Below are 20,705 nucleotides of genomic sequence, written 5' to 3'. Positions count from 1 at the left end.
CCGAGTGACCCGACCCGATAACCCGACCCGAGTTGACCCGATTGACCCGACCCGACAACCCGACCCGAATAACCCGACCCGACAACCCGACCCGAGCTGACCCGATTGACCCGACCCGACAACCCGACCCGAATAACCCGACCCGACAACCCGACCCGACCTGACCCGACTGACCCGACCCGATAACCCGACCCGACAACCCGACCCGAGTTGACCTGACCCGACCCGACCCGTAACCCGACCCGAGCTGACCCGATCCGAGTCGGGTCGGGTCGGGTCACGGGTCGGGTCGGGTCAACCCGATCCGTTTGAGAGCACTATGGTCACAACACTGGGTGAACACCAAAATGCACTCCCATTGGGAATTGAACCCGGACCACGTGTACCGAAGTCTTACACGTTAACCACTAGCTAGATCAAGCGGGGATTTGTATATGCATCTTAATGAATATTTGGCACTTTTGAGGTTCGGTTATTTCTTTTTATAACTGATACCAATGTCCGACGTGGGAGAAATTTATTTTTATTTTTATTTTATTTTATTTATTTATTTATTTATTTTTATTTTATTTTTTTCTTTAGTTCTATGTGACGAAATTTTTCTTCAAGGTCAGTGTTCTCACCTGCTGGGACGGCAGGGCGTCTTCTCGGAAGGCAGTAGCAAGAGTCTCTTGGCGGAGACAAAAGGAAATCGTTTAACTACAATGATAAGGGTTGAGGAAACAGGAAAACACCTGTGATTTTTTCCAACCCTTCAACTTTCATTCCAAGATAGGTTCTTATGATTCCAGGACCCGCACCACTTTGATTTTTCTTTCTCGGTAATTAAAACGTATTTTACAGTATATATAGTTGCACGTAAGAAGATACATAATATGAATTTAAAAATACAGGTTGATATTTAATTATAAAGTACTAATTTTATTTCATCACTTTCAGTCCAACAAATGAAATTCAAACAATTCGCTCCCTAGGTCTTGGTCATCAATACTGCGTCTTATTCTTTGTCTTGCAGTCAAGTCTTGGTCCTGCATTTCGTAGTCTTGGTGATCTTTCATGCTATACAAGAGCCAAGAATGCTCACCTCATCGGTACAAATGAAGACCAAGTGTGATTTTGATTATGGTATTTCATACTATACGGAAAGCTAGAAAATACGCTCATCGCTACTTGGTGATAACCAAAACAAGGCCAAGAGCAAGATTACTATGCAATTCGTCTTGCATATCCAATCTTTATCTTGTTCTTGTATCGATGCCCTTGGGCTTGGTGAAATAAAATGAAATATTCACTTTAAGCAGGGGTGTAGCCAGCAGGTTCGTGTAGGAAGGGCCCGTCGTGTTTGAGGGGGGGCGGCTACAATGTACAAAGCAAAAAATGTGTTGCTGCTAGTGTTTTTCAGGCCTAAAAGAAAGGAAAATTTTGGTTTCCTTCTGGAAAACTAAAAACACTATTTTATCTTATTTATTATTACTATTATTATTATTATTATTATTATTATTATTATTATTATTATTATTATTATTATTATTATTATTATTCATAAATTATATTCAAGATAGTTTTTATTATGCTTAATCAAGAACTACTGCCGGGGACCAATCGCTATACTTTTGTGCATAACTATAAAAATAACCAGAAAGTTCTGTCCCTTTTCGTGGAGGTCTGTGTTCAATTGGACCTCACACCGTGAGTTGAATGCGAGTGGAGATAAGGCGAACGTCAGTTGTTGGTGTGGGTATATCCAACATACTACCTGGTTGTGGCAATTCAGATACACAGTGAACTTGCGTAAAGACAGAGGGAATATGGGACATCCACAGAGCGTCATAAGAGCATGTATGCTGAACGAGTTCAAATGGAGGTCAAACGCCGCTGTAGCGGGACAGAAAATATGCCAGGCCTTTGTTGAGGGTGTCGTGACGACGCGGACAGTGCAGCGATGGTTTAACAAGTTTAAGGACGATGACCAAACACCCGAAAACACCACATGCCAGAAGACCAACACATGTACGTACAAAGAGGAACTGGGACTACAATTCAGTGTGTGAAGAAACCATTCGGCAGCACATCCATCAAGTTGGGAAGCACTACAAGTTGGGTCTCATATGTTTTGACTCCGGGCCAGAAGGCAACGCGGCAGTCGCATGGGTTTATTTACTGTTTCGGAGCCATTTCTGGACAGGGCATTGACATGTGATAAAAAGTGGGTCCTATACGAAGCTCCACGACGCCGTCATCATTGGTTAGCATCCCATGAACCGATTTCAAAACAGTCGAAACCAGCACTGTACCAGAAGAAGGTCCTTCTGTATGTTTGGTGCATCGTGCATCGGGAACTGCTACCAGCTGGTCAGAGTATCAATGCAACTGTGTAGTGTCAGCAGTTGAGCTGTGCTCAACAAAAACTCAAAACTCTGGAGCCATCACTTCTGAATTGCAGATGGGTCCTCGTTTACGGGACAACGCTAAGTCCCACGTGGCTAGGATGACTCAGGACACCATTCTCCGCCTTGGATGGGAAACAATATTGCAACCACTATATTCCCCGGGTATTGCACCGTCCGATTATTACCTGTTCCATTCTTTGGACAATCACCTTAGAGGCCGCCAATTCAAATCCCTAGTAAAAGTCCAAAATGCACCTGATACCTTCTTCGTTTCACTGCCCACCAACTTCTACCGCGATGAATTCCATGGCCTTCAGGAACGTTTTCAGAAGGTCGTCGATGTTGATGGGGACTATTTTTGATCTTCCAGGTTAGGTGACGTATCGATGTTCGAAGGTGGTGGGTGAAAAAGCAACAAAACTTTTCTTGTTTACCTTTTTATTTAAATTTAAGACCTAGTATACAGAACCTATGTACACAAGATTGATTTTCTTTAAATTTCACTTAATTTCTTTAGAGTTTCCTGACAAAAATATTTATTTATTATTCGTGACTAAAAAAAAAAACAATTATTTTATTACACTGAGTAGAAATAAAAGAGAGCGAATGAAATCCAAACTGAATAAAAACATTGTTTCTCACCAAATTTTCTATTCTCTGTCTTTTAAAATACATGTTAAAGCATATAAAAATATAATGTACTTACAAATCAGTTTAGTACCTTTGTTTTATGGCTGTATTTATAATATCTTGTTAAAATGTTTGTCTTTAAACTGTCAAATATAAATCGCAGTAAATTGTGTAATCTGCTGTCACAAAAATGTATCCTATTTTTCGATCGGTATGGAAAAACAATATTTCTCCATACTATTTTACCGTATATTATTAATTGTCAATAACTTTGTTACTTTTAAATGAAGGAAGCGAGATAATTTTACTATGATGTTTTTAAAGCTGGTCATTTGGGGGGGGGGGGCAGGAAACCATTTGGGGGGCCTAGACCCGATGCCCCCCCTTAGCTACACCCCTGAGTTTAAGGTCCCTCGATTCTGCTTCGAGGCTAAGGGATATGGTGACCATGAGAAATGAATGAAATGGTGGCATGAAGAAAGTGGGATGAAACAGGAGAACCCCGAGAAAACCCACTACACGGCGTTTCTCCACCACAAAGCCTACTTAACACAAGCTGGGATCGAACCATGGACACCATGCACCAGAGATGAATTCTCTACCACTGAGCTACCGCGGCCCTGCTTGGGCTTGGTCGTCCATATCCAATCTTTCTTTTGGCCTTGCTTAAACAACTTCTAGTTTTGTTCTAAATCCAGACTCCATATTGGCGTAGATATTAATATTACAGTCGATTGATAAAATCAATCTTCCACATTTAAAAATTAAAGTACACACAAGTACAAAAATAAGGATTTACCATAAAAACACTAGCTGCAAGTGTTCAAAATACATTTATGGCTTCTATAAAATCAATTGAAAATTGCTATTTTTAATTACGCAGGTAGTGTAAAACAGCAGTTTTCGACTCCAGCCGAGTTTAAGCTCAACCTAAACTTAGTTGACCAAAGTGAACTGACCCGACCCGACAACCCGACAACCCGACCAGACTGACCCGACCCGATAACCCGACCCGAGTGACCCGACCCGATAACCCGACCCGAGTTGACCCGATTGACCCGACCCGACAACCCGACCCGAATAAACCGATCAGACAACCCGACCCGAATAACCCGACCCGACAACCCGACCCGACCTGACCCGATTGACCCGACCCGACAACCCGACCCGAATAACCCGACCCGAGCTGACCCGACTGACCCGACCCGACAACCCGACCCGATAACCCGACCCGAGCTGACCCGACCCGACAACCCGACCCGAGCTGAGCTGACCCGACCCGACCCGTAACCCGACCCGAGCTGACCCGACCCGACTCGGGTCGGGTCGGGTCACGGGTCGGGTCGGGTCAACCCGACCCGTTTGAGAGCACTAGCTGCAATCTAGTGGAAGCGAGCTAAAACGAAAGGAATTAGCCCACTACAGCACCGAAAGTCACGTGAGCTCGTTATGTGGAGAGTTATTAGTACCACCATATTGCGGGCTGGAAGAAATTGCGCCCCTACAAAGTTTTCTTAACGTGCAGACATCAGGCGCTGAAAATGGAGAAGATAAATTTACATTCATTCTATCTTTACTTTCTTTTATACCAGTAAATATGCATATTGCAACATGTAATGAGTTACCGATTTTCTTCCACTTATATTTGAGATGGCGTTATTCATTGTTTATCGGTCGAATGTCTTATTATGAGACCCTTTACGGGTTCTGTATATGAGACCGGTCTCATAATGTGACCCGCATAGTAATATTGGGTCTTATATTAGGAGCTCATTTGTATCGACTTTTCTGTATTCACAAAGTAATCTCTTAGACTTAGTCCTGTACATAGAGCCAGTGATTTTGTTGGCATTGTGCTGTCATTTTGGACACATTTCTTAATCATTTGGTACATATTTGAACATTAAAAAAATGATCAAAAATCCTTGCAGTTTATGCGCATAAAAAGTGTAAAATTTTACAGTGCGTATATTCTAAAATTGAAGAAAATGAGTTAGATTGAAAGTGTAACATTTTATATTTTTGTGCTATCACAGGATTTGGCTTAAAGACAGTGTTGAATGGTGAATTAATAAAAGAACTCTTAATATTACACAAAAAGCCGGGGTCTCTTATTAAGTACCCCTAATAAAAATGGCAGTGTAGCAACTTTGGTCACATTTTTTAATATAATTTTTTGTTATATTTTTTATGTATTCCAATAGTTTGTATAGTAAATTAGACATTCCACAGAATATATTAAAGTAACAACTGTGTTTGTTTATGCTATAATTAACCAGTATATACAGTAGCATTTGGGGTTCTTACCCTATATGTGGCAAATCTCATGTCAAAAGAGCAGTAAATAAGAACAATAAAACGAAAATAAAACTTTCTTGTCTATTTAGCAACATTTTGTTTTACTTATTCTAATTTTCGTATTTATAATTCTTTTCCTATGAAATTTACCACAAATATACATTTTCCGATTATACACATAGTATCAGTATTAAAAATACCCTGCAAAATCATTATCAAATTATATTCTTACAAGAAGACGGTTATATATATGCGACAATCATTTTGGACATAAGTGTACATAAACTATAGACAGTTGTTACCGTTTACCTTTAGGACAGTCCAATATTTTACAAGCTTTACCCCCAACCTATATGAAAGGTACTATTATTAAGGGCTTCATGATGGTTATGTTGGTAACTTTAGCGTCTAATGCTTGGGATATCCAGGTTTGATTCCCGGCGGGGCCTTATATGGTTAGGATCCCACGGTAACCTTTAGGTCCGCGTCTCGTATGGCCTCTTTGTCTAACGGGACGCTAAATTTTAACTATGATCTACGAACACGGTGAAAAGTATGTGTTCCATCGGATGAGATGCGATTATTTTCTTGACGCAAGTTGTTACTAGTGCGTTCATAACGAGCTCGTTTAATTACACAGTTTGCAGGGGCGCCCATGTTGTGGTTTCCAAGGGGGGGGGGGCAAGTACAAGCGGCGTTTCAATATAGTTTCAAATTTTGCTGTAACTAATGTAAAAATTCTATTGGGTTTTCGATATTCCCAAGTACAATTTCCTCTTAGGGTAGGGCGAGGACCCCACTTTGCCCTCCCTGATGGGCGCCCTTGATAGTTTGTGATCATAATGACAGCGTAGTGACACCCTAACTTGAGAAAAAACAAGAACAACCTAGAACAATTAGGCAACAAAGTCAAAAGTTATAATATCTTGTATATTCCAGATTTGCAGCAAGTCATATGAGAAGTTATTTTACACCATTATCTAACTTTGTGATGGTGTGCTATCAAAAATACACTTAAACAAAGACATGCGTTGCGCTATTCTCTTCCGGTAATAATTCCTCAAGATATCACAGGAATTAATAATAATCTTTATCCTCGTAGAATGCTCTTGATTTTTTTCTTGAATCAATACAGCTTACTGTATATCTTTTTTTCCCGACGATACCATTCTTTAGAGGAAATGCCACAAATTAAAAAGGAAACGCCACGAGGAAAAATAGTCTCAGAGTCTTCATTACTACTCTTAACGCTATATAACAGGAAAATTGAACTACAAGAAAGTAGGGCTTATATTCATATACGCTGTGTATGATATTTGTATTCCAGATCTCGTGGTAACCAAATCAATCTTCTCATTAGCGACTGACACACAACAAAAAATGATATAGATAATGGGTAATGCTTCAGGCGGCGATGAAGCCATATTTTTCCAGCTGTAAAAAAAAGAATGAAAACTAACTAAAATAGCTGTGAGACATACAGTAGCACCTTATGATGGAAACCGCACACGCGATCTATTCTCCGCCAGGTATCAGAACAATCTGTGTATACGTTCTGTGCACACAACACAATAATGAATCTCTTTCTTTTTTTTTCTTTCTCTCTTCATTGATAGCTTTCTCCTCTTAATACAAAAAAAAAAAAAAAAAAAAATGTTGGACATTAGCTTTTCTCACTTCGATAGACACGAAGCTTGTAATTTTGTGGAAAATGCATTTACCACGCTGTTGTTATTGGTTATCACGCTTCTGTTGTTGAACACGCTATTGGCTAGCGTGTTTGTATAGATATATTTTCCCTCCCTTTTTGGCATGACTACAATTTGTAGTTTTTTTTATCGTATTTAACATCAATAGTGTGCTTGTTTCGATAACTAGCTCCTTTTTAAAATTTAATTTCTCTCCGGAAATGAAGAATTTTTTGCTTTACACTATAATCCAAACAAAGTTTACGAGTTAAGTATACAGGCTAGATCAAGGTATGGTCACGACATTTTATTTACCTGAATTAAGAGCTCTTTTGCTTTTAAATATGCAGTGTTTTCATTTTTGTTAGGAAGACTTGAGTTCAATTCCCTTCGAGAATACGGTAGAGATTTCAATGCAGATTTAAAGTATCGCGTTTGCAACCAAGGACAACAATTTTTGTGGACATTAGGCCTACATGAATTTGGACACTTCTGTTTGCTTATAGCTTGAACATCGTAAATGTTACTATACTAAGCACAAACCAAGACATTACGAAGGCAGCATGATCGATTAGTGGTAGAGAAACTCGCTTCTTTTACGAGAGGTCACTGGTTTGATTGATTAGGTCATAAAGCTCTTTCTCGGCATTGACTATATGACGTACTACTATCTAAAAGTGGAATCCGAGCAATAACACGTGCTTATATCCGAGCGTTTCGTGCTTTCGTCTGTGGAATCGAACTTCTGTTACTTTGTCACTAAAGTGGACGGGGTTTTAAGTTTTAATGCTATATTGTATGAGTATATCCGAATTTCAGAATACGGCAGATACTTGCTTCGTTCATACGCTTCCGAAATTAACATGTTCTAATTAACAACACTGGCCCATTTGTTGAACACTCATCCGATCATTAATAATTCACGCAGGAAATGAGGCTGTTTTCCAGAATAGATGAAAAAAAAAAAATAGAATTATTTGCTCGACCGGCACACTACCTGCTGTGTCTTTAGTAAGTACATGCCATTTAACTGTAATATTTATAAAATATGAACCGCAGTTTTGAATAACAGCTCAAATTTTCACGTTTACTCACGAAATATTCTATTGCAATGTTACTCAAAACTTTTTCAGGTGGGCATCACTTTCATTAGTCACAATATGTTCTACGGATCATTTTAGTTTTGGATATTTGTCTCTGGAAAGCAAATTTATCTTCTTTGCTTAATTAAAACTACTTAATTGTACCAATAGAAGAAAAAATAGTATTTTTTAAAACATAATTGAAGACTCACAAGTATTTTATAAACCATTACTCCAAGACATATTAACTGTTAGAGTTTAGATTACCTTTATTTTATTAAATCTGTAATCCATTACTGTTTGAAATTCTCAACTAGTGTGAAGCACTCGACTGGTTCTCAACCTTTTTTGACTGACGACCACTTTACTGAACGTCCAGAACCTCGCGACACGGTTGTTTGATATTTTTATTACAAATAATAATAATAATAATAATAATAATAATAATAATAATAATAATAATAATAATAATAATATCTATTATAATAGTGAAACCAATTAGTTTTTATAATGACTCTATATAGCACTGAGCATTATTATTACCGCTGGAGGTGTTGACTGGTACAATCTGTCTCGATTTTAATTAATTATTATTAAATCCTTCGTGATTTTTAAATTCTAAAATTTCGCGACATACCTTAGGGCACCGCATGACACATCAGTGTGTCGCGACGCATCGGTTGAGAACCACTGAAATACGCAATTCACTTAAATGTTATCTTTGTCTCTATTTTCTGGATCAATGTTCAATGTAAAAGGACCACAAGGCAATATCTCGAGAACCACAGTTTGAGAAACGTTCTCCTATTATATTTAAAATATGTATGGACAAATGAAAAATAAGTTGCTGTTTTTCTTTTTATATAAATGATTGTCACTAACATATTGTTGCAACTTAGGGACGGTTATTTGACTTATATTTTCAGGATATATATACTAGAGCGCCCGTAGCAGGGAAAGAAGGGGCAATTTAGGACCCTCGATTTTCAAAAGGGGTTCATTTCTTCGAAATACCTATAAAAACGTATTAGATTTGCCTACTTCCCCACAAAGGAATTTAATATATTTATTGCAGTTAATTAAGTTATGCAATTTACGTCAGAAACAATTGTTTTACTTGAAGCATCAAGATGTTTATATTCGCAACTTCGCTTGTGTTTTTAGGATTTTGCCTTCCTCCCTCGAAATAAATGCTGCTGGAATTTTTGTCCAGAATTCTATCAGAATTGACTAAAACCACAATATTACTTGAATTTCCAAAATTACGAATGCATGTATTTAAAAAAATATATATGTAGATTCATAAAGAGTGGGCTACATAGGATCTTAGGAAAAATGAAATCTGTATTTTACGTCCCGCGCTTATGCCGGTTAGGCTAAAGGAGACGGTGATGATGAGAGATTAGTGAAATGAAGAAAGTGGGAGGAAACGGGAGAACACCGAGAAAACCCACGAGTACGATGTTTGTCCACCACAAAGTCCACACGGCGCGAGCTGGGATCGCACCAGGGACCCCAAACACCGGAGGTAAATGCTTTACCACTGAGCCATCGCGCCCCCAGGATCTTAGGAATACGTCACGTTTTTAACGAAAGTATCCTTCTTCCTGAAAGGCGTTCAGTGTCCCGAGAGAAATGCAAACGAATACTAAATATCCCTTTTAAAAAATAGCGTCCAGTGGCGGATCTAGTTTGGAGCTGGAGGGGCCTAGTTCCCCAGTTTTTTTGACTGACAAAAAATTAAGCTATTATTTATATATTTTTGAAAGTTTATAGTCAACTCGTGATAATCCTATCATAATCTGGGTTTTGGCTGCCCCCATTTTTCAACTTCTGGATCCAACACTGATAGCGTCCCATTTTTTTACTCACAATTACGTAGTGCAATTTTTATGTGTTCTTAAAACCTGTTTTTAAGCTCCAATCAACACAAAATATGACATTCAAGAGACAACTGACTTCCCCAGGCCTGGTTCTTGTTAAATGTTGTAAAAACTAAAACTGTAGTATGATTAAATAAATAAGAATCTAGTTATTTTCAAAAGCTGGAGACTTCTTCTTCACTGGTATGAGTAACTACTATACATACAGTAAGTGAACGTAGGCTCGCCAGACGTTCCGGTTTGACAGGGATAGTCCTGGTTTTGAGGCGTCGGTCGTCCCGGTGTCCCGGCCGGTTTTGTATTTAGTCCAGGTCAAACGGACAAATTTAGTTACTAGTCGCAAAGTTATTTTAACCACTTCTAGCGTTTTTTTTTTTCATAGTGAAATTTAATGGAAAAATCAACAGGGAGAGAACTAATGGTCTGCAAAATGAACTTTGCAATGATTTGCAGTGAATTCTTTAATAAAATAAAGAACAATAAATGTTTTTCGAGAAAGATTCATTAAAGTAAAAAGTATAAGCCTGAATAACATGTAGTAGATCTTCTTTTTCTCTTGGTTTTGCGGAAGTTAAACTAGTTAGTAGTTAAATTCTATCTTGCTAAAGATTTTTTATAGACGGTGTATGTACGTATACTATATATCTTGACAGAAATTGAACTGCTTGAGAAATTAGAAACACCACATTTGACTACTCAACAGCAATTTTTGAGACTAAAATAGCTCAGTGATTTCTGCATTATTAGTATTAATAATAATAATAATAATAATAATATACAACGACTCACCAAAGGTAGTCGTTAACCCTGGTTCGGCTAAATAATGAAGGTATATCTTTTGTAACAGTAATCGTTCACAGCTTAAAATATCTTCAATAATTATATACACTATTATTCTTACCTTTTCTATCGAAATTACAAGTCGATGATCGGTATTAAATGGTTTATTAGTTGATACTCTTTTAACGTATTTTCACTCAAACTGTCTTGCAAACATACATGTTGATTAGGTATCTATAAACAACTAAATAGCAACCAACTATCCCATAATAATAATAAATCTTTCTTATATTCCTAAAACATTCTTCTTTTGTTATTTTTAAGTAATATTATCGCAGGTATAGTGCTTGAGTAGAAGCACTTTCTGCCCAAAATACAAATAATTATAAACAGATACAAAGTATCTCGTTGTATAAAAATGTCGCCCGACAATGGGACTAGATATAAAAGTTACAAGATAGCTTGACTTTTATATTTAAGAACCACTGGTCCGTTTACAACAATGATATTCTATTAATTGTATTTATTACATTTTGATCGTCCCTCGTATATAACTTCATTTAATTTCATATAAATACCTTTCATATAAATACATTTATAATAAATCTTTTATTCCATTATCATTTATCTTTTACTATAAAAAAACGTCGTTGCTTACTAATATAATTAACGGAGGGTGCGAAGTCAAAAAATTGTAAGAAGACAATTACATTTTAAAACATAAATCATAATGATCTATAGTTTCAACCATTATCATAAACGGTGATGTTAATAATGTTTAATCTCTCTACAGGGCGCATTAAATAACAACTACGTTAGATGATATTATTATAGTATACATCGCATCAATGAGACGTCATAATAAAGAAGAATCTTGTTCGAATAACAAATAAGGTAGCTCATACCGACAGTCGTCGAATAATTAGTTTAATAGAATGGATCTTATTTTTAACATAATCTTTGACAATGAAGTTTTCAACACAAATCAATATAGTATAAATAATCTTTGCTTTTAATCAATTATGATTCGAATTATAATTCTTCACATTAACAAGAAAGAATAAAAATCATTTGAAAATTAACTTTTCAGTCTATCTAAAACTATATCTAAGTACTTCAAGTATTCATAAGGGTCGTTTTCATTATCAACATTAACTCATAAAATTGAAGATAAATGTTCATAAGAATCTATACTTGATATGGGTTTAACCCTTACTTCATCAACTGCAGTTAGTTTAAATTCGTACTTGCATATGATTCTAATAAAGTACATTGCACTGCACAATCGTGATTGTGTTCCGCATTATTTTGTACATGCATTGTATCACGATTTTGATTTTGGTACGAAGTGCCATCTCTTGAATTATGGTTACGTCTCTCCATATAGTTTACACTATTTCTAGAATTTCGCCATGTATTTCGACTGGTTTTAAGTCTCCTTCGATTAAGTGATCTGACATAATTATTGTCACGATTGGTTAGGTTAGGTGGATTCCCATTATATCTTTGCCTATTTTGATTGTTCTGATTGTTTAAATTTTCTCGAATTAGGTTATGTTCGGTATTGTTCACATTACGGATATTTAGATTACGAACAGGTACAAGGTGATCTGAATTGGTTTTAGTTTTGCCTATTCCCGCTTGATGATTTTGTTGGTACTGAGTTTCATAACATTGGACAAGCATTAATAAGTGATTGAAACTCATACACTGGGTAGAAAACAGGATCTGTTGTAGTTTAAACGGTAGCAAATTTCGAATTGATGCTATTATTCTGGACTCCGATTGCAACGGATTTACGACTTTTAATTCGTTATATGTGTTTACGACGAAATCGACAACAGACTTGTGCAAACGAGGATTGAAAGGTTGATTTCTAATTGTGGCATCTCTGTTTGCAAGTAAAAAGTCATTTTCGTAATTTGTAATCAACGCTGCTTTAAATTCCTCATATGAATTGATGTGATCACGTACTGCTTTAAACCATAAAGAACATGGTGGGAGTAACAAATGAGGGATTAGTTTCATATACTGCGATTTATCTATACACATTATACTACACTCATCTTGAAATTTTTCTAGGAAAGAAGTAGCATTTTCACTACATTTACCACTAAACTTACTCATAGCACGTATTTCGCTCATCTTCACACTTAACTTTACATTCCTTTCACCATTTCGTGTATGTGTTGAATGATAATTTCTACCTACTGCGTTATGTGAGGTTCCACCATCTCTTTTACGCCCATCTGAATTCCTTGGCTGAATTCCTTCCAGAATAATGTCCTCATCGGATGTATTACTTGCAGAGGCGATAACGCAAGGTCCATATCGATCTGGTGCGGGTGAATGTGAGGTCATCTCTTGTAAATGGGGAAACTCCAAACGATCACTAACCATGTTATTGTGGTATACGCTGTCCTTCATCTGTAGCGTCCTAATTTCCTCCTGTAAGGTAGCTATCAATTGAGTGTTTGCACGTATGTGATTAGAATTGTCGGTGACCTGAATCTTTTGCTGACGAACAGAAGATTCTATTACTTCCAAATCCTTTTTTACATCATTGACTTCTTGAATTGCATGGTTGTAACTATCCTGGCAATCATCAGATAATCCTTTTAACTTTTCATCAAACTGGGACGTGATGTCTTTCATTGCCTGGATGACAGATTGCTTTGTTTCTTCTGATTTTTGCTCCAATCGCCTACTTAATTCCTCATATTGTCTATTGGCTTCTTCGGACTTCTGTTGAGCCGTTTGTTTTAATTCATTGGCCATCTGGGCCAAATTTTGTTCTTGTCGCTTTAAAGCCATTAGGATTTTGTCTTCTAATGTCATTTCGGGTGTCATGGGAGCTATAGTTTGTTCGATGTTAATACTGTCAACAGTTTCCTTTTCCATTGTCTCACCGATCATAGTTTTTCTTATGATTACTCGGCCACTTCTGAGAATCGTTGAGTTCGTGTTCATTAACCTTCTTGATGAGGTAAATTCACCCTTACTTTCGACTTCAGGATATGAATTTACAAGTTCCCGGGTGAGGTAAACCAAAAATTTTACAACGACTCACCAAAGGTAGTCGTTAACCCTGGTTCGGCTAAATAATGAAGGTATATCTTTTGTAACAGTAATCGTTCACAGCTTAAAATATCTTCAATAATTATATACACTATTATTCTTACCTTTTCTATCGAAATTACAAGTCGATGATCGGTATTAAATGGTTTATTAGTTGATACTCTTTTAACGTATTTTCACTCAAACTGTCTTGCAAACATACATGTTGATTAGGTATCTATAAACAACTACATAGCAACCAACTATCCCATAATAATAATAAATCTTTCTTATATTCCTAAAACATTCTTCTTTTGTTATTTTTAAGTAATATTATCGCAGGTATAGTGCTTGAGTAGAAGCACTTTCTGCCCAAAATACAAATAATTATAAACAGATACAAAGTATCTCGTTGTAAATAATAATAATAATAATAATAATAATAATAATAATAATAATAATAATAATTGGTGCTACAAATCAAAATACTGTCTTTGTGCATAATAATTTTCATGCAATGTAAATTTGTTTGAATTCTGAGTGGTGTGTAAGAATAAATCTTATATTAGAATCTTTAAGATGGATCACCACCCGGAAGTCAGAACATATTTTAGCTCATTCCCTTAACTACTGCGCAATGGAACGCTATATATTATAAATATTGTACTATAAGATAGAGTTATGTTTCAGCTACAACGCAAGACACTGATCCACTTGGTTGTGTCTTCCGATATCGAAAAATGTAACAAATAAAAGAAAATATTTGATTCGTTTTATAATGAGCACACAAGATGGTACTTGCTGTTAGATCTTGCTAGACGTGCTCAATTTTATGAAATGTTTATTTGAGTGTGTAAAGTACTTTAAAGTAACGATCTTATTACAAAATAGATATAGGCCTATTGTTTGACCGTTTGTCGTGTTATGTTTCGCATTTTATTGAATTATTAATTTACATTTAAGGAAATATATTTTGAGAACACACTTGCGCAGAACGCCATAATGCGTTGTTGCCAAATTTGTACGTTTAATTCCTCGATTCTAGCGTTGCAGTTCGAGAAGCGGAACTTAGCTGTGAATTGCGGTAAGGGTTGAAAACTAATTTCTACCGTAAATATCCAAGCAGAATTCCGTGATTACTTCCTTTACTATCTGACACCAGTAAACACTCGACACTACCTGGCAACGCCACACTATTTAAACAGCGCTTAGCATAGAACCAAGAACACCTAGTGATCCACCTTTAAAGACATGCACTATGAATTTTCAATATGCATGTTTCTTGTTAAGAGTCTGACATACTAAAAACAATACAAAATTTACTATTTTTCTTTTACTTGTTTTTCATAAGTGAAAGGAGATAATGAAATGCAACTTACCACAATCATAGATAATGTTACTCTACAACAAAAAAATATGAACCTGAAGAATTTTCAGCGTTACCATCCACAGAAATTACAGTGTTGCCAGAATAATATTTCCCTCAAAATCTAAGTTAAGGCAGCGACTAGAGGGACGAACTCAACTGCATTTGATTACGTATGTTGTTGTTTTGGTATCTTGTGAACTACTTTTTAAGTAGCACTATTATTTAATTTTAATAACTATTTTAAAATTATTTTGTTTATTACAAACTAAATACAACTATTATTTAAAAAGTAGTTCACAGGATTCCAAGACAACATGATACATAACGAAATGCAGTAGAGTTCGTTCCTCTAGTTGCTGCCTTAACTTAGATTTTGAGGGAAAATGTTATTCTCACAACACTATAATTTCTATGGATTGCAACACTGAAAATTCTTCAGGTTCATTTATTTTCTGTTGTAGAATATAACATTGTCCACGATTGTTGTAAGTTACATTTCATTATCTCCTTTCACTTACGAAAAACAAGCAAAAGAAAAATGGTAAAATTTGTATTATTTTTAGTATATTAGTCTCTTAAGTTGAGAATTTCTCACGTGAACTTTTTATAAAATATTGGCATTAAAAATGTCCCGATTTGGAGCTTCAGAATTCTTGCAAGTCTAATCAAGCTATGTCAGTTTGGTGAATGTCCCGTATTTTTTATTTTTTAATTCCAGTCTCCCTAGCGTAATAGTTAATATAATAAGAGGAGTTTGAGTATCTGGATCATCTAGAACTCGATTTAACGTTTCAAAGGTTAAAGGAGATAAAGCTGTATTGTATACGATCTGGCTACTATAATATTCAAAACAATAATTTACATTATTTCAATGCTGTTTTGGAGTTGACTAAAATGTGTCCCTTGTGGTATTTATTTTAAAGCAAATACCTTATGCATATTCTAGTACAAAATAAAAAAAAACGAAAGAATGAAATAGGAAGTTATAAAACAGGTGGTCCTGACATAAAATTGAAATGAGCGCATGCGCGGCCAAAAAAAAATTCCTGTTTCCCCCTAACGATTCAACCGTTGTCCCGCTCTTCAAGCACCAACCAATTCATGTGTCAGAAACATCAGTGCCATCTATGAAGCGGAAACGATAGTAGTGTCCCCTGTAGGTAAAATTCAGCACAAACCCATCGTCACTAATACTACAACAACCAGCACCAAAAGCACACAGATGAGTTGAAACAGAACCTAACCATCCAACCCCTGAGTATATTATTATAGAAACAGTACGTGTTCATAGCACCGTTCAGACCAGCTTTGTTTCCGCGAACCTCTGTTTCGCTTGATAGAGCATGAACAGGCTTCAGTTATATGAGCTTTGTGTTTCTCTTCCTCTTCTATGTATGTATGAAGCGTATTGTTGTCGTCAACCCACTCTGCATTTTCCCGTTTGTCTCTCTCTAACCTCCTAGACCATCAGAGTTGCCAGATTGTTAGTTCTGATATTGGTATTTTGGGTTCTCAAAAGAACTTCTTATAATAGCCTCAGGGCGAATCCAATATTTTTCTATTATCAGTGAGTGTTTTTTTCTTTTTTTTCTTTCCCTCTTTCGTCTTTTGCTTTACTTTTTATCTTACACGCAGAGGGGAGAGAAATCGCAACAGATAAAAAAGAAAAATACCTTCTGATGGGTTCTTTTTTTGTGTGTTTCTCTGATGTTATTTCGTGATTGGTCTACCGTAATAAAGGGATTTTTTTAAGACAAAGAACACAAAGGTACTATTTGCAAAGGTATAATAAAACGCCCGTTGGGTAAATTTCTTTCTGAGCTGCAAGAGTTGCGTTTGGTTTTTTGAAGAAACAAAAAAAAATCTGTGTGAGAGTTTTTTTTTTAAAGGGGAATAAAAATCTTGTGAAGTAGTTGTTATTGTAATATACACTTGAAAGAGAAAAAGGGAATTTATTATCGTAAAAAAGAAACAAAATACATTGTTAACTACAACTGACTTTCAATTAAATTATAAAACTAGAGGAAATTTCCAAACTGTTGAAACCGTAAATCAATTTTGAAACCGGAAGTGGTGGAACTCTCTATCACTTCCGGTTGCAAGAGAGTGATATGGCTGAAAACGGAACCCTGTTATTGAGGCAATGAATTTCATATGGAAATGAAATGAAATCTTAAAGTTTTACGTCTCAAGGTTATGCCGGCTAGGCTAAAGGAAACGCTGATTATGAGAAAATGAATGAAAGGATGGAATGGACAAAGTGGGGGGAAACGGAAAAACTCCGAGTAAACCCACGCACACGGTGTTTCTTCACCACAAAGTTCACTTGGCAGGAGCTGGGATCGAATACGAGTACACACTTACCAGAGGTGAACGCTCTACCACTGAGCCACCGCGGCCCCAGAAGTCATATGAAGTAGCAATTATTACTCGCTACACACTTCTGTTATTGGTCTAAGGAGATTAGAATTCAAACCAAAAGTTATAGCAAATTTCGACAACTTTTATTTTTTCTAGACAGATACGGACAGAGATAGAATATATCCTTGTCAGCAATGAATCCTATTAAGAAACAGTTTCTCGCTATCTATTAACGTTTTTTAAGGAGTTACGTTTACTAAACTTCTTTATATGTGTACCCTTACTGTTGGTTCTTCCATTAGATAAAAATGCTCAAAAATAACTTAATGGATCACCATCAATTTTGGCCAGAGTGTACAGAGTCAAAAGTTACTAGTGGAGTTCGTTGCAATATTCAAACCGGAAGTGGTAGAAATCAACCATTTCCGGAAATGAAATCTTTCAGTTTAACGTCTCACGAAGGAAGAAAAGAGGTGGGGTTCCAGTTGTTATAATAAGATTGCTATATCTCGATATCCTTAAAGAGTATATAGACATGTTAGGGATACGAAACTTGATACATAAACTTCTTATTCAAAACAAGTGGGCATGTGCTATAGCCTATCCCAAAAATTTCATTTTTAACAAGAGATGGAAATCAATTTCTATTACTTTTTAATACATAAAAATGTCTTCGAAGTTGTCAGTCTCATTATCAGGGGGCAAACAGATGAACCAATTGAAATGAATTTTTGTACACAGCCAGCACTTGGGCCGACATAGGTTTTTATCATTTTACTTTGAAATTTCTATTCTAAGAAGGAAAGGGTTTTAAATTTTTGCAAAGAATTATACCATAAACGTATTTTGACCGTAGGCCGCGGTGGCTCAGTGGTAGAGCGTTCACCTTTGGTGCCTGGGGTCACGGGTTCGATCCCAGCCCCCCGCCAAGTGAACTTTGTGGTGGACAAACACCGTGTGTGTGGGTTTTCTCGATGTTCTCCCGTTTCCTCCCACTTTCTTCATTCCACAATTTCATTCATTAGTCATCATCACCGTCTCCTTTAGCCTAACCGGCATAATCGTGGGACGTAAAACTCAAAGATTTCATTTCATTTTTATTTTGACCGTGTGAAGAACGTAAACAAAGGCGAATTATAAGGTCGTAGGCAGGGCGGTTCTAGGCAATTTGCCACCCTATGCAATGATATCATTTGCCAACCCCTTTCACCAAAAAGCACAGAACTTAAAAGCCATTGTTTTAAGTATTCTACCCTACCATGAACAACGAAGGGGAGAGAAAGTGCACTCCCACTCAGAAAGGCCTAAATACTACAAATATAATCTCATTGTGTCTGTTTTTCTTTAAATAATAATCTATGTTGTTAATGAAAGATAAAGCAAACACACCTGCAGAGGAAAGCTGGTAATCCTTTTTATAGAATTCAATATTGAGCTTGAATATATCAGTTTGCAATTCCAGTATAACTAGGTTTTTTTATCTTTATTTCTTGATTTTCCTTATTTTTTTTCTTTTTTTAAGTTTCCACTTTCAATGATAAGGAGCTTGTTTGTGACAAAGACAAGACTAGTTTTCATATCAAAATGTGATAATTAACTAAATGGAACACGTGTTCGCTACTGTTCGAGAACTGAGTTATTGTATTTGACAACAATCAAGCAATTGATGCTGGGATTGATCATTTGCTTTAGGACTGTCCATGTGACCTTAAACTAATGTGACCTAAACATGATTTATGAATGTAGTATTCAAATAGAAGGTCAACTTAGTAAATTTAACTACCATCATCATGAAGTATGTTTGCAATATATATATATGTTTGTATAATAATGTATAATAAGTATAATGTATAATAAGTATGTTTGCGATATTTAATATATATATATATATATATATATATATATATATATATATATATATATATATATATATATACATATATATATATATATATATATATATATATATATATTAAATAATATAGTTATGACAGAGTTTGCAACCTCTCGAAACTTACCGCCCCGTGCAAAAGCCCAGTTGTACATATGCTAGAGCATACCCTGGTCTCGGCCAAGCCGAGCAATTTCGAGAGTCTGTAGGCTGTCCCCCTAGAAAAACAGAAAATTGATCGCAGTAGCGTATTGATTATCGAAGTTTCTTGTTCGCTACGTACAGATGATACCCCCGAAAAAAAATAATACGGATTTTTTGCTTAAAATAGAACCATTGATCTTGAGAAGTAAGAAAAAACATTAAATTTTCGTTGTTCAAAAGATACCGGAAAAACTGTTGGAAAATGCTCTTAGGAAAATAAAACATCATGCTCGTAACACATATTACCTATATGTATTTATCATGTAAAAGACAAACTTACTTTCCTCGTGCATTTATCTTGAGCCCAGACCTTGCAGAAAATGCATTGAACTCAGTATCCTTTATACAGTATGTATCTGAACTGTGATTCATTGCTCTCTTCTTTCTTTAGTTTGAGACTTTAAAACTTTTTAAAATTCTGTTTCCATTTATCTTTTTAGCCGCTTAGTTCTTCACTATATTTACTAAACTATTTATTTCAGTCACTCTTTCACTTAGTTCCAATCATCTACTAGAAATGATTTGTTTTGAGTTTTGTTTTTCATATACTTGTTTGATTTTAAATGGTTTCTCTTCTAACTTTTTCTTATATAAAATTGAAGTTCAAATTTCACTATTTTCACTTCTGATTCTCTTTGCTAAGGTTGTTGGTTGTGAAGGAACTTTTTAAATTGTAGTATCCGCTACAGAAAAACAAAGGAGGCACTTGAATAAGAAAGTTACAAAACGCCAAAATAAAAGCTAATTTTTTCGTTTTTTTTAAAAGAAAAATGAAGAAGGCTGTTTATGGAGAAAAACATCGACTCCCGGAAGAAAAATTTTTCCCTCTCTATTCAACGCTATTACTCAGTGTTCGAACTGATTTTTTACTCTTACCCAATAGGTATGAACCTATGACATTCTCAGTGACTGCTGAGGAAAGTTCACAGAATATGTTGACAAAAAAGTGAAAATGGACATGTTGCGCAGAGTTCTTGATACAAGGACATTTGCAGATGTAGCACTGAAATATTACACAACTAGTCATAAGCCGTTTGCGGCATACAGTGCCATCTATGGAAGAAATAATGTA

The sequence above is a fragment of the Thermobia domestica genome, chromosome 13 (assembly GCF_964235325.1).
Source record: "Thermobia domestica chromosome 13, izTheDome1.hap1.1, whole genome shotgun sequence".
In the NCBI taxonomy this organism is placed as follows: domain Eukaryota; kingdom Metazoa; phylum Arthropoda; class Insecta; order Zygentoma; family Lepismatidae; genus Thermobia; species Thermobia domestica.
The sequence above is the reverse complement of the archived record's forward strand: the minus strand, read 5'-3'. Positions refer to the sequence as shown.